This window comes from Pelophylax lessonae, assembly GCF_965119305.1.
Source record: "Pelophylax lessonae genome assembly, chromosome: 1".
Classification (NCBI taxonomy): domain Eukaryota; kingdom Metazoa; phylum Chordata; class Amphibia; order Anura; family Ranidae; genus Pelophylax; species Pelophylax lessonae.
Window position 1 is genome coordinate 48,116,479 of NC_138768.1, and position 14,708 is coordinate 48,131,186.

The window sequence follows — 14,708 nt, forward strand, 5'->3', positions numbered from 1 at the left end:
GGCCGTTTATTATTTATCAAAATTAACCAATAACTTTTCAAATATTAATACAAAACATCATAAAACAACCCAGTCACCACGACCCAGGTTGCCACCAGCAAAATTCAAACTTCAGAATAATTATCCATACGAAATTAAAACATTTAATCACAAGAATAAACGTCCTCCTTTGCAGCATGCAAAGGTGACCCTAAAATAATAAACTGACCGCGACAAATAAGGGAGGGGGGGTGGGGAACCGCTCGACTTCGGCTTCCTGAGGCGAACTGAAGTCCAGTCAGTGAGAGACCGCTTAAGTGAGGCTGAAGGAAGGCTCTGGACCAATCCTGGATGAGGAAACACAGGCGGGAAAAACAGGATGCATCAGGTAAAAAGCCTAATCTACCTGGATACTGGGGCAGCTAGTACCAGAAACAGCCAATCAGCATCAAGGATGAGCTAACCGGCCTAAACTCCCTATTAATATCCCTAATCCTATAATACTTATGCTAAGCTAACTGAACCTGTCACTACCCCATAAATAAAAGGGGTTAATTAACCCCTTTTCTTTTTATGGGGTAGTAGACAGGATTCTCGGATAACTAAATAACTTAAACTAAGATAAATAAATGACACCACAATAATTTAAGGTTGGAAATTGAAGAGGCCGCGGCCGTTTATTATTTATCAAAATTAACCAATAACTTTTCAAATATTAATACAAAACATCATAAAACAACCCAGTCACCACGACCCAGGTTGCCACCAGCAAAATTCAAACTTCAGAATAATTATCCAAAAGGCAGGCGGCATACGCCCGCCTGGCACAACCCCAACACGCGGCCTCTTCAGCGAAAGTCCCTAAATTGGCAGTAAAAATCTTCAGACCTATGTCTGACAAATGGGTGTCACCATGCCTATAGAGACCACTAACACCTCCCTTGAGCTCCGTATGCCTAAAAGAGAAAAGACCTGCGGTACGCAGCAATTTCTCTTAAGCCCTGCTTATTCTTACCCTAAGCTTTCGAGTGGCTTTACAGCACCACGTTCGAACCATACCAACCTAGTAATTATTATTTAAAAGACTAACACCCTTTAATAAGATAACTTAAAAAGTTGTAAATTATCCCTAATCGCATAAATTACATTATTGTTTCAGCCTTGCCCACGTCGTTTCCCCCCAATACGCACAATGAGCACATCATGAGGGGAAAGGAACTGAAGTAATCTAAAAACCCCTGAACGAAACTCGAACTATAGCATGCCCCTCTTACTAAACTAGAGAATCTTGAAATGGTTAGTATCCAGACCCATATCTTCGCCGCATGTCCAATGGACAAAGGAGTGGTCGATGATCCATACAGCAACCCTGCGCCCTAAAACATTAATAAAGAGAATCAGGGCGAATATATGATAGGTGAACATTAAATTTCCAATTACTAAGCCTTTTTATTTATTTATTTATTTTTTATTAATAAATACTTATCTAGACCCAACCTGGCAGCTTCCGTGGCCGTGCCAATACGGAAAAGTATGATGCCAACTGTTCATCTACAAAGTTCAGCGATACTAAAATATTTTACAAAAACTGCATTGGATTGACATCTGGTTAAAATTTTTACCTATTTGATGTGGAAACAAGGAACTTGGACCTGAAGAACGAATTGCCATACATTCCCTCATTAACGAACAGGACAAATAACAGAAACTCTGAACTTGTGCAAATGCATCCATTTGCCTAATCATAATCGATCAGTTTTGAAAAGCGAAATAAATACCAATACTGTCAATACATAAAACCACAGCCGAATGTAGTAGCCCCGAATCATGTGGGCTGCCGGCGGGCACCAGTGCAGATATTCTCAGTGCCGTGAAAACATTAATGAAAAAGCCGCCTTAAACAGGGCCGACTCATACACTGATTAACACACAGATAGGGAAACTGTACACAGCATAGCCGATATGCTGATAGCACTAGGTCTCCTGCAATCTGGATGAAAATCACACTTGTAATAGCCCATTAAAACTTGTCGCACTGAAAAAGGAGGAACAAGGAGGGAAATTGCTAATCTAGGCAAAATGGACACCCCAGCTAATATCTTGTTAATGTGTTCCCGGGAATATGTGTCCGAAAAATGAAATAAAAAAAAAAAAAAAAAAAAAAAAACAATAACATGAAGAGCTCGGAAAATCGTTTTGGAGGCTCCCTTAAAAAGCCCGGGGGCTAAACAACACATAATATCACGGGAGATTAAATTTAAAAGCAAGGTCCGCAAGTGGGTCGGGTACCGAAAAATTCCCTGTGTCCGCTTCTGGAAACAGCAGAAAAACGCTCCAGAAAAGGCAAGAGAAGTATCTGCCAAAATGTTATCTTTGTCCGGAGACGAATGTAGCTTTGATCCATATGTTTAGCTGCAAACAACTGGATACAAAGTCTTTTAGTAACGCAATTCCAAGGTGGGAATTTAGAAAATAAGAAATTTATTGAAAATGTCATCCCCTTATTGTCAGTTCTACTAAGATTTGTGTAATCCTAAAATAGGGAACCCAGACCTATACACCATTAGTCGACGCACCAATGGGTGCGCCAAATAGCGGCGAATCCTACCGAACTCAAAAAACACAGAAACCCTGTCAAGAGTAAAATCCTCTTGTAAAAATTTCCGTATTAAATCAGAATCAAAAATTAAAAACCTGGAATAGAAAATTGATTATGCAATCTGTTTTATTACCTAATCCCATCCATTACACATCATGGAAAATAAGTGTAGATACAGTACACCTCACAATCCGAACATATTCGTGTGACCATCTAATATGTAGTGGGAGATTTAACTTGAATGTCTGTGTACAACTTACCTGAAATAACTCGCCTAAGGGAATGACCCTAGAAGCAAAACTAAAGCAGAGACTGTACTCCGTTTAGACATACCATACGTTTGCAAACCATCAGTAACAGACATACCTTCGATTTAGCTACCTCATCCAAGGCATCCGAAACTCCATGCGCACCAAACCGATGGTGATGCCTATAAACTGGACGCAAGTCGAAGGGATCATGCGCCCAAGGGAATCCGAATTGTTCACACACATCAAAGAAAGTATTCAATAAGCGCAAACAACCCGGACGCCCCTCTGTACCTAGGAATAAAAATCATCCAAATAATTGACAGTATCATCAAAAGTACATTTAAACGAAATAAACCCTTCCAAAACGTGGAAAAGCATTCAAAATAAAAACAAGAGAACGAACACCCCATAGGGGGACAACTATCAAAATATGTTTACCTAGAAAAAGGAACTTAAAGATCGGGGTGAACTGGTATGCCATCAAAACGCCTCTGCCTAGTTTTCCTAATTGCATTAAAGCATTAGCAAATAACGCATATTGAACCGTAGCCGAATCATCGCTTATCTCATCATTGAGCGACTCCCCAAACAGGGGAACGATAAATGATGGATGAGCCTGTGGGTATTGGGCTCCTCCTGTTGGATTATTCCTGGCGGGGACATTAAAAGTAGCAAAACGGGGAAAAGACTTTAACTTTGCCACTATCTTACACCCAGGGCCAGAAAATTGGGCAAAGCAAATCCCTTGCTAAAAACCCTCAAGTAGCAGGGTGGCCTTTGCCCAGTCGGGGTACCGCTGACGCCATGGGAGCTTTGCCGGGGGTGTAGCCTTTCGGAACATTACCGGAAGACTGTCCCCCCCTGCATTCGCTTAAAGCATTTCGCAATGGGACCTAGAGCAAAAGCACACTCGTGCCTGTACTTACCTGAACCCCGCCATTTACATTAAGACTCATTATAGCGGAAGCACCCCTAAACAAAGTTGGACGTGGAATGCTGGAGGCTGCTGACCGATACAACTGAGATTGAAAATTTACCTTTCGTAAAAACTTGGCATTGCTGGGATTTGAATTAAGAATCATCTGTGTATTGGACAGGTGCTTCATTATCATTATATATTTTATTTTTATACACACACACACATATATATATATATATATATATATATATATATATATATACATATATATATATATATATATATATATATATATATTTTTTTATTTTTTTTTTAACTAAGCCACAACAAAAGACAAGAAGAAAAAAGGTCAAGCCACAGGCTGACATCATTCAACCATTTAGGGATGGCTGAATGAAAGTATAGTCACCTGGGCTATAGAACCAAATTTAAAGCATTAAGATGCAAGCATTTTTTTTTTTTTTTTTTTTTTTTTTTTACTGCTGCATCAATGAAAATTGGACTTTAAATAATTATTGAGAGATTCGATAACAGGGCGCTTCCTGCCATCCTCTACCCTCCTGAAGATAAGAGAGAAAGCATGTACATAAAGCTACCCTACCAAATCCTTGTCCCTACAGCTCCATTCACAGAAAAACCAAAAGGGGCAAAATCTGAGTTTTTTTTTTTTTTGAAAAATTGAAAACACATGGAGCACAGTAGCTGGCTGCTAACTTCTAAACCGCAGAGAAGTCAGTAAAATTGCAGCACTAGGTGAACAGCTGAGGTAAGCTGACAGACTACTATACCAGCCACTGAAAGCTAACCTATAATTGACATTTTGACTGAAAAAAGCTAGACATTGCCGAGGTATGCGGCAAGGATCCAGCTCCGCTACCCACCCCACTAGCCTGAACAATTCTAGGCTGAGATACCCAGTGCTAGCGGGTGTGACAGACTCAGGGGCAGCAGTAAACCGTGGACAATGCTCCTCACCTGCTCCCTGAGGAGGTGGTTGCTCCGGACTCTGCTTTGCTCCATGAGGGGATGGATGCTCCGGACTCTGCTCCCGACGGACGGCGGCTGCCTGCGACCCAGCCCGCCGCGCTCTGCACCTTTGGGAAGGTCCTCTTCTGGCTCGTCCTCACGGGGAACCTCCGCTGCCTCTCCCGTCGTGTCGGTTGGTGCTTGCGGGTGGAGAGAACCTCTGGCGCGGGGTGCGCCTCCGCTTCGCTGCTCCGGCCCCGGACCCGAATCTTCGGGGGGTGACGCGCCTGCGCACCCCTCCCGCTGTGACGTCCGCTTCCTCCGGTCTCGTCGGGGATGACGATTTTCCCCCGCTGACGTCCGCGTCATCCGGTCCGCGACTACTGCTTCCTCCGGACGTTCTCCGTGACGACTCTCTGGCAGGACCGACTCCCGGCGACTCCACTTGACCCGCAGCTATCGGTAAGTTCAGGTACCTAACCCGGTCTTCTCCTTCTTCTTCCCCATCACAACCGATCCAGCCGCGCAGAATACATATGCTGCTTCAGACGACGGGAACCGCTCGACTTCGGCTTCCTGAGGCGAACTGAAGTCCAGTCAGTGAGAGACCGCTTAAGTGAGGCTGAAGGAAGGCTCTGGACCAATCCTGGATGAGGAAACACAGGCGGGAAAAACAGGATGCATCAGGTAAAAAGCCTAATCTACCTGGATACTGGGGCAGCTAGTACCAGAAACAGCCAATCAGCATCAAGGATGAGCTAACCGGCCTAAACTCCCTATTAATATCCCTAATCCTATAATACTTATGCTAAGCTAACTGAACCTGTCACTACCCCATAAATAAAAGGGGTTAATTAACCCCTTTTCTTTTTATTCTAAAGAACTTTTTTAGCATCATAAAGAGAAACCTCATAAGTCAGTGATGGGGAACCTTGGCACCCCAGATGTTTTGGAACTACGTTTCCCATGATGCTCATGCACTCTGCAGTGTAGTGGAGCATCATGGGAAATATAGTTACAAAACATCTGGGGTGCCTAGGTTCACCATCACTGTCATAGATCATCCAAAAAGAAATTAAAGTGATTGTAAAAAATCACCTTGTAGAACAACACATTCAGTTTAAAATAGAAAAGAAGGGCAAAACATTTTTGTATAGATATTTAAAAAAAACATTATAAACACCTTTTTTTTAATAAATGATCACCTTGCCTCTGTTCTCAGCTGCATAAGAGCTGAGGGAGCAGAAGCAGAAGCAGCAGCACACTGAACTTGCTATTGAATGGTTGTGCAAAGGGGGGGGGGGGTGCCAGGACAAGTCTGACAGGAGAGTACACTGAGTTTCCTGCATAGCTAGAAAACTGACCACGTTGTGCTATCTTGCTTAGTCTGGTCAGTATTTAATAGGAAAGCAGAGGGAGTGGCAGGAACACCAGAGATTTCACACAAAAGAAGCAATACAAGGAGAACAAGATACTTTCTCATACAAGTACATGGTACAGCAGGCACATATCAGGAATATGAAGTGTTGGGGGAACCAACGCTTTAAATATTTATAAATGATGCTGCGCTTTTACAGACTTAAATTACATGTGTTGATTTTTATGTTTTTCATTTTAGCTTAGCGCCGGTTCACATTGCAGCGACGCTACTTCGCACCGCGACCTCCGAGGTCGCGGTGCGAGCAGCGTGCCGCGACCTCGGAGCGGCCGCCACGGACTTCATAACATTGAAGTCTATGGCGGTCGCCTCCGGATCGCCCCAAAGAAGCTCCGGACCCTTTTTCTAGGTCGGAGCGACTTGTGTTGCTCCTATTAGAACGGGTCCGCAGCTTCCCTATGGGAGGCGACCTGCGGCGACCTGTGAGGCAACCAGGTCGCCTCACAGGTCGCCTTAGTGTGAACCGGCACTAAATGTAGGCTTTAGTAAACAGATTGCAAAGCCTGCTTGACTTCTTTCATTTTGTCAAACTCTCATTTTCTCAATACCCTCCAAGCCCGCAAAGTCTGGCCCCCAATGTCTGGCAAATCCTAAAATAAGAATTTCTCTACATGAAGGTGCATTTTACTTTTACTCAAGTATGGGTTTCGAGTACTTTATACAACTCTGGGATTCAGCCAGGCTGTTAATCCACACTGCCACAACTGTAGATGGGATTAAGTCTATTGCTCTCTTTACTCTCTGACAAGATGACTTGGTGATTGATATCTTCTGTTCAGGACACTGTCACTAGCATGCCCTCTCAGCTGACACCCGTCCACTGACTATCCTAGGAGCAGGGGTGGCCCCCCTCAGGTCAGGCCCCTCGACACAAGTTTCTGTACTCACTGTACTGCAGAGACAGATCCTCCAGTGTCTCCCCTCTCAGTCAGCTTCCCTGGACCTTTGGGTTCCACTCCTCTCTGGTACTCTTCTGGCCCTCAGGGCGAACCCCTGAGGCCGCATGGCACCTCTACAGAGGAGGAGGCAGCCGCCCCCTCCCTCCGGGATGAAAGACCTCGAACAAACGTGCTCCTGGCTTTTTTACAGTATCCCAACATGCACCGAGGCGACTTTCCCTTTGACAATCGTCAGGACTGTATCAAAAGCCCATGCACCCATTCATCAGGTTTCCTCCCACTGTCCAACGTGCCTCCCTATTGGACCAGTGTGAAACACTCTCTAGACAAAATGAGTTGCACTCTGAGCACAATGAGCAGACCTCATTAACAGATCCTGCTCTCTGGTAGGCAAAGAACAATACAGGTTTACCTGCAGCACCTTTGGTAAGCAGACAAAGCTCAAAACTTTACTTTCTTACTAGCACCTACATAGCAGTGCCATCTTAAGAGCATTATAGGCCCCCGGGCAATGCAGTGCACTGGGGCCCCGCCTACACAATCACCCACGAGAATAAAAATGCAAATTATCGATAAGGCAATATTTATTGGTACAGCAGTGCCAGGCTAATGACAGCTTCCAAGTTGGGTGGCTGGGTCGAGTGAACACACACATGGACGGGAGTCAGACTCGAATATCCTGTGTGTGCCTGTTCCCATGGAGGTGGACAGTTGTGGGCTCCCCCTCCACGGCTCAAGTGGCCTGACAGCAGCGCAGGGCCGACAGGTGCTTGTCACCTGCTAAGTTCGGCAGCGGAATGCACATGAGAATCAGAACTAATGCTTGGCTGGGGCAGGGCCGCTGGGCAGGTGGGGCCCCCCAGGCAAGGGGGTCCCCCGGGCAATCGGGAAGATGGCCCTGCTACATAGGAGGGTGCTACACATATATGTGGCCTCTCGGCATTAAGGCCCACTCTCCTAGAGTCCACATCTATGTGTACAGGCGGCGTGAAGAGGTTACAGACCCCTCTTTGTCATAGGACACGCACAGCGTTGTTTCAGGGAGCTCAGGAAATCATGAAGTCCGAAAGCACCATTGGAAGTACCAGAAGGAAATCTGGAAGTCCTAGAAAAAGTCCTGGTAGACCCAGAGGTCCCAGGAATCATGGAAATACAGAAAAAGGAGGTGTGGAAGTGTGTCCTGGAAATGCAGAGATGGGTGGAGAGACATGCCCCTAACACCGTGTTGGCCAGAACTTCATGTTCCAGCCTTGTACATTCCAGGCTAGACAATTGGCATGAAGACTTCCTTAGCCAGAGGTGTCTGGACACAGGTGAGTGGTCCCTACACCCAGAGGTGTTCCAGAACCTCTGTGGCACGTGGGAGATGCTGAATGTGGACATATTAACCTTCTGGCATTTAGGGACAACAAAAAATTAGACAGGTTTGACTCTATGTCTGGGGATGAGACATTTAGCAGAAATGGATGCTCTGGTGGCACCGTGGATCAGTACTTTCTAAATTTATGCATTTTCTCCTCTGAAACTTCTTTCTTGTCCGCTTCTTAGAATTGAGATGAAGGGCATTTCAGTGATCCTCATTGCTCCAGACTGGCTCAGGCGGATATGGTACACTGACCTGGTTAAGCTCCAATGAGACACTCAGTAGGCACTGCAAAATCCACAGGTCCTTCTGTCCCAAGGACTGATTTGCCATACTGCTTCTCTGTAACTGGCTTTAAAGAGGTTGTAACCCGAAAAAACGTTTTTTGTTTTTTTTTCACCCTGAAAGAGAAAGACATAATGAGCTAGTATGCATCGCATACTAGCTCATTATCAAATACTTACCTTAGAACGAGCCCCCGCCGTGCCGCCTGCTCACCTCTATGACGGGCGACATGTCCAGTCGCCCGTCTTCCGGGATCGCGGCATCCGGCCAATCAGATGGCCGGAGCCGCGGTGACGTCACTCTCGCGCATGCACGCGGGAGCCGACGGTCACGGCACGGGGCTCTGAAGGAACGGCACGAGCGGCCGTTCCTTCAGAGCGCATGCGCCAGTGACGTCACTGGCTGCATGTAAGGTAAATATCTCCTAAACGGTACAAGTTTAGGAGATATTTACAGTACCTATAGGTAAGCCTTATCATAGGTTTACCTATAGGTACAACTTGCAGAGGAGGGTTTACTTCCTCTTTAAGGCTTGGCTGTTAAAAGCCTTGGTTCTAAGAAACAGGGACGTTTCTGGGTCTGATTCCACAATGCCCAAATATAGAAAGTTTAATTCCTGCAAGGTTTATTATTGGACAAGGAAGGCATACTTCACTTAGTGTGAACGTTCCACTCCAGAGTGGTTTAGCTTCTAGCCATCAACTCAGCGGCACAACTGTCTGAAATGGCAGCCTTAACTTGCAAAGAATCCTTTTTGGTCTTGCATAGAGAAAAGGTAGTATTGAGGCTCCCTTCTTGCCTAAGGTAGGTTCTGCCTTTCACCTCACCCAGGATATTGTTCTTATGTTCTTCTGTCTGGCTCCAGTTCACCAAAAGGAAATTTCCCTCCATTGTTTGCATGTAGTTTGGGCTGTGCAAGTCTATCTCCAGCCCACAGATTCTTTCAGAAAGGCTGATTATCCATTTATCAGCCCAGATGGACACCAAAAGGGTGCACCGGCTTCTTTTTCCACCATCTCTTGGTAGTTTTTTCAGATGATGATTCTACCCTTTTTCGCCAAGGTGCACTCTACTAGATCTGTGAGTGCTTCTTGGTCTTTTCATTATCAAGCAACAGTTTAATAGATCTGTAAGGCTGCTAAGTGGTCTTCTGTTCTCACTTTTTCTAAATTCTAACATGTAGATGCTTGGGCCACATCTGATGCCAGCTTCTGACATAAGGTTCTTCAGGAGGCTCTTTGAGATGCAGGCAGCTCCCAGTTATTGCTGTTTTCTTGGGCCTATTAGCCTTTGTTTTGCCCACCCCTCAGTTGGACGTGTAGGCATGTCGTGATTAATGCTGCCCCTGTTGGAAAAGGTATGGTTAATTGTGTTCCCGGGTTTTCTTTTCGTGGGCTTTGCTGGGTCCAACCTACTGGTTCTGTGTGATGTGAAAGGAACAGGGGGTTCCAGCCCAGGGGGGCTGGGGGTTTGGATCTAACCAGATGTGCTGCTAGTCACTGTTGCCAGGACCTTAATCGCCAGTACAAGGTCAAGATCGGGATTCTCCGCTGTTAGAGGAGACTGCTGGGACTTAAGCCCCGTACACACGCTACGATAATTGGCCGTGAATTTTCAGCCAACGTCCAATCGGCCGATTTTCGGCTTGTTAGTATGATGCTTCCGACAACCGACTCCGACTTTTCAGCCGAAAAAAATCTGGTGTGCAGACTATAAAATTTTTGTTTTCCGTCAGTCAGTACAGACTAAATCTGATGAGCAAGACTGGGCATGCTCAGAGAAGAAAAAACACACGGAAAGTAAACCAGCACATGACATCACTTCTGAAGTAGATTTTTGTTGGCCGTGAAAATTCGTGTGCAGTCTAGGCACATGCCAACCAACAAAACACCACTCTGCACAAAAGTAGGACGATCGGTCGGCCGATAATCGTTGCGTGTGTACGAGGCATTACACTGCTTTTTGAAGAAACCTATTATAAACTCTACCAAACATGGACTTTCATCCTGTGCAGGTATGCTGGGGTAGCCACAAGCCTGACGTTAGGGACTAGGGATTTTAGAAAAGACTTTTACTTTCTGTTGAATTGTTACCTGTATATGTCATCATGCTAAATTATTTTAGTAAAGCTTTGAAACTTTGTGCTTGCCTGGTCTAAAATTATTAAAGGGTTTAATGCAAGTAACCAGCCCAAATAGTTACAGCTCGGGTTATTAAGCACATTGGGGTATGAAGATAAGGGTACAAGAGTTAATAGAGCGCAAACTATAAGCAGTTGGTTACGAAGAGTAACAAAGGTTTCTCTAGCAGCCTGCCGTAAGCGTGTACTTGTGACAGGTGAGATAGCCTCTTGGAGCGAGGGAAATGTTGTCTGCATTCCTTCTGCAGCAATCTATCTCCCATAGCAATGGGAGCAGATCTGCATCTCCAGGGCCCTCAGCCTGTACACAGGTGCAGAAGACGAAGAGTTAAGTGAAGTACACGCATGGAGTCCAGGTTAGGTGCACAGCGGGACCTCATAGCATTACTGGGAGTGAGGTAGCAGTGATACGCTGGACAGGTGGAGGGGGCAAGGGCTCTGCATTTCTCTCCTAAATGTACAAGCAACGGTAGGGATGTTTAGTGCATCAAAAGAGTTTATTCAAGTCAGAAATGGGTTCCTGCAAAGGTACCCCATGTGGAGTGCAGTGACCCTATCCAAAGTGCCTAGCATAGCCCAGAAGAATCCACCCCGCGGTAGGCTTCTCGTGTGACCCTTGTTTGGTGCCCAACGAGGAGGGAAACATGGAGGTTGTGACGTCCATCCCATCACAACCTGCCCCTGCTTACATTTCATGCCCAATTTGGAGCTACACCTACTGCAAACAGCTAAAGAACACCTGGCAATAGTTAGCTAGTTATAGAAGAGAACAGGAAAAGCCCCCAGGGTTTTTTTGGCAGCAAAAATAGTGAGACTATAAGTATATAAAAAATAATGAAAAATAGATAAGAGAAGTTAAAATTCAGAAACGTAAGCTATGAGCTCTGGTTACAACAAAACATTACAGTTATACATTGCTAAAAAGCAAGAATCACAATCACAATTATGTGTGACTCCTTGTATTCCAGTGCACTCCCCTATCCACCTTTGTAGGAGTATGGAAATACCCTCCCTATTTTTGGGGATGATCCTTCAGTCATGGAAATGTTCTTTGGTCTCTAGATATTCATCACAGATATGACATCACATACCCCCTGAGGAAGACCTCACCTCACAGGGAGAAACGCGTCGGGGCTCTCTCGACTATATGTAATGATCTGTAATTATGATTGGGATTCTTGCTTTTTAGCAATGTATAACTGTAATGTTTTGCTGTAACCAGAGCTCATAGCTTACATTTCTGAATTTTAACTTCTCTTATCTGTTTTTCAATAAAGATGGCATTTTTTATATACTTATATATATAGTCTCACTATTTTTGCTGCCAAAAAAACCCTGGGAGCTTTTCCTGTTCTCTTTTATAGATATATTTGGGTGTGCAGCCTCTCCATATCATGTGTTGTTCCTTCTCAGTACAGTTAGCTAGTTAGAGCTTGTCCAGACTTGCCCAGCAATAGTCCACATAAACTGCACATGTCTGCTTCCTGATTGGCTCCTGCATGAGGTTCAAGCACCAGATTGGTGGATGATTAGAGGCGTAAAAAGAAACAGGACCCGTAAGGACACTTAGATGTTCCAGATGCGCTGACACCAGCCAGTATGGCCAGTCTCCAGCTTCTGTGGAAACAGGTCCCTCCAGTCTGCGATACCGAAGCTCGGTATCAACCGCTCTATGGATTAGAGAGTTTGGGCATCCGGGATGAAGTCAGGGTCATCTGTCCTACCTCTATGAGGCGCTTGGCTACTCCGATTCATCAGGCTCTCTGCCACATGTGCAACACACCGCTATTCCAGTGTGTCTTCAAGAGGAACCCTCCGGTGAGCTCGGACTGGATAGCCTGCCTAAGGCTACCACGAAGATGCCACCCCAGCTGAACCTCGAATAAAGCCAAGCATTGTCCAGCTAAAAGGAATGGCCTCCTCCACAGCTCCTGGGGTTGAGCTGCTGCCCTGCCCCGCTTCTGCAGACTCTACGCCCCCTCTGGATGTAGATCAGGGTTCCCGGCGAGCTCCTGTTGGATGAACTGCCAGTTCATCCAACCTGGCCACTGTAGTATGGTAAGCAACGGGTTAAGTTGCTGTCTGCAAAATGTTACAATTATGTATATGTCTGGGAGCTGGGTGTGGCTGAAGTTAGTTGCATGCTGATGTGCAGGAATAAAGAAGCAACCTGTACAGCCTGTCTGTGTTAATACACTACATTTTGGCGACGAGGATGGCTAGCTTTCTGGATTTACCGGCTATCGGACCGTTTGATGTGTCTGGAGACCACACTAGTCTCTCACAGCGCTGGGACAAGTGGAAGAAGGGATTTCAGCTCTATGTTATAGCCACAGGAGTGACTGCACCTGCTCAGAAGAGAGCCATGCTGCTGCATCTAGCTGGACCTCAAGTTCAGGACATTTTTGAAACCCTGGGAGCAACAGGGGAAGATTCAGACTATGAGACAGCCATGAATAGACTGAGTGAGTACTTTGAGCCAAAGAAAAATATTCCCTATGAAAGATACCAACCACAGGGCTACACTTCAAGGCTCAGATCACCTGATTAACTCAGCTACAACTTTACATGGTACGTTATATCCTGCAGACGTATGGATGAGTGTTCCCCTATGTCCCTGAACATTTTTTTCTGCAGCTTGAGGAGAAAAGGCCAAACTGTACAGTGGAGCTGCTTAGGAAAAGCTCAATGTTCCTGAATACTGGAGAAGCTTCAGGCAAAAGAATGCTGTCAGAAAACTTCTGCACTCCCAGTCTATGTTGTTAACATGAGTAATGGCCTCAGCCTGAACTGCTCCACAAGCACCGAGGCTTATTCATAGATGTCTAAAGTGCCTAAAATAGCCCAGAAGAACCTACCCTGGAAAAGGCCTCTCATGTGACCCTTGCTTGGCACCCAACGAGGAGAGAAACATAGAGGAGGCGGTGACCACCCCATCACTCTACAATCTGCCCCTGTTCACAGACGCCTGAAGATAAAAGACTTTCTGAGTCCTTCAATAAACGAGAAAGAAAAACTGATTTTTTTGCTTAACGAAAAATCATTTTCTTGGAGTCCATTAAGGGAAAATGGTCCCATTACTCTGTCCTCATGATCATTGTCTCAGTACTGCTTTGCTGCAAAACTGCAGCTTGATGGTAGCAGGGGGGGTTATCCTGGGCTAGACTACTGTGTTTGCCAGGATCCAATCTTCCCTTTGGCAGTAGTATAACCTGAAGGTTAAAAGAGGAGTTGGTATTTTTTTTTTTTTTCGTGGATTCATGATTTTACCTAGGTGGATGCAGCCTCAGTCCGACACTGCATTTGTCCCTTGCCTGCTTTAAGATTGAGAACTGAGCAATTCAACATCAATAATCACACGGTTCTCAGTGATCCATGAGCAGAGAGCTGGTGACTGTCAGTCACTGCTGTCTGCTCTAAGGCCAACCCCCCCCCCCCCAGGGGCTCTCAGCAGCTCGATAGGAGCCTGAGCCAGGTACCGGTACTAGGCTCCTAGGCGGATCACAACCACATAGTCGTGACCTTTCCTCAGCCTGGACTGACTCTGTAACTTCAGCCGACAGCGGACTTTAGTCCACTATCAGCTGAAAACAGGCAGGGCAGCTGATAGGGGGGACCACCAGCCCTCTTGTAGGGGGCCCGAGCACACAGGGGAGGCACACACAGAGAGGGGGATTAGTGATGGAACGAAATTTATTGGATATTTCAAACTTTTTTAACAAATAAAAAACTGAAAAATTGGGCGTGCAAAATTATTCAGCCCCCTTAAGTTAATACTTTGTAGCGCCACTTTTTGCTGCGATTACAGCTGTAAGTCGCTTGGGGTATGTCTCTATCAGTTTTGCACACCGAGAGACTGAAATTTTTGC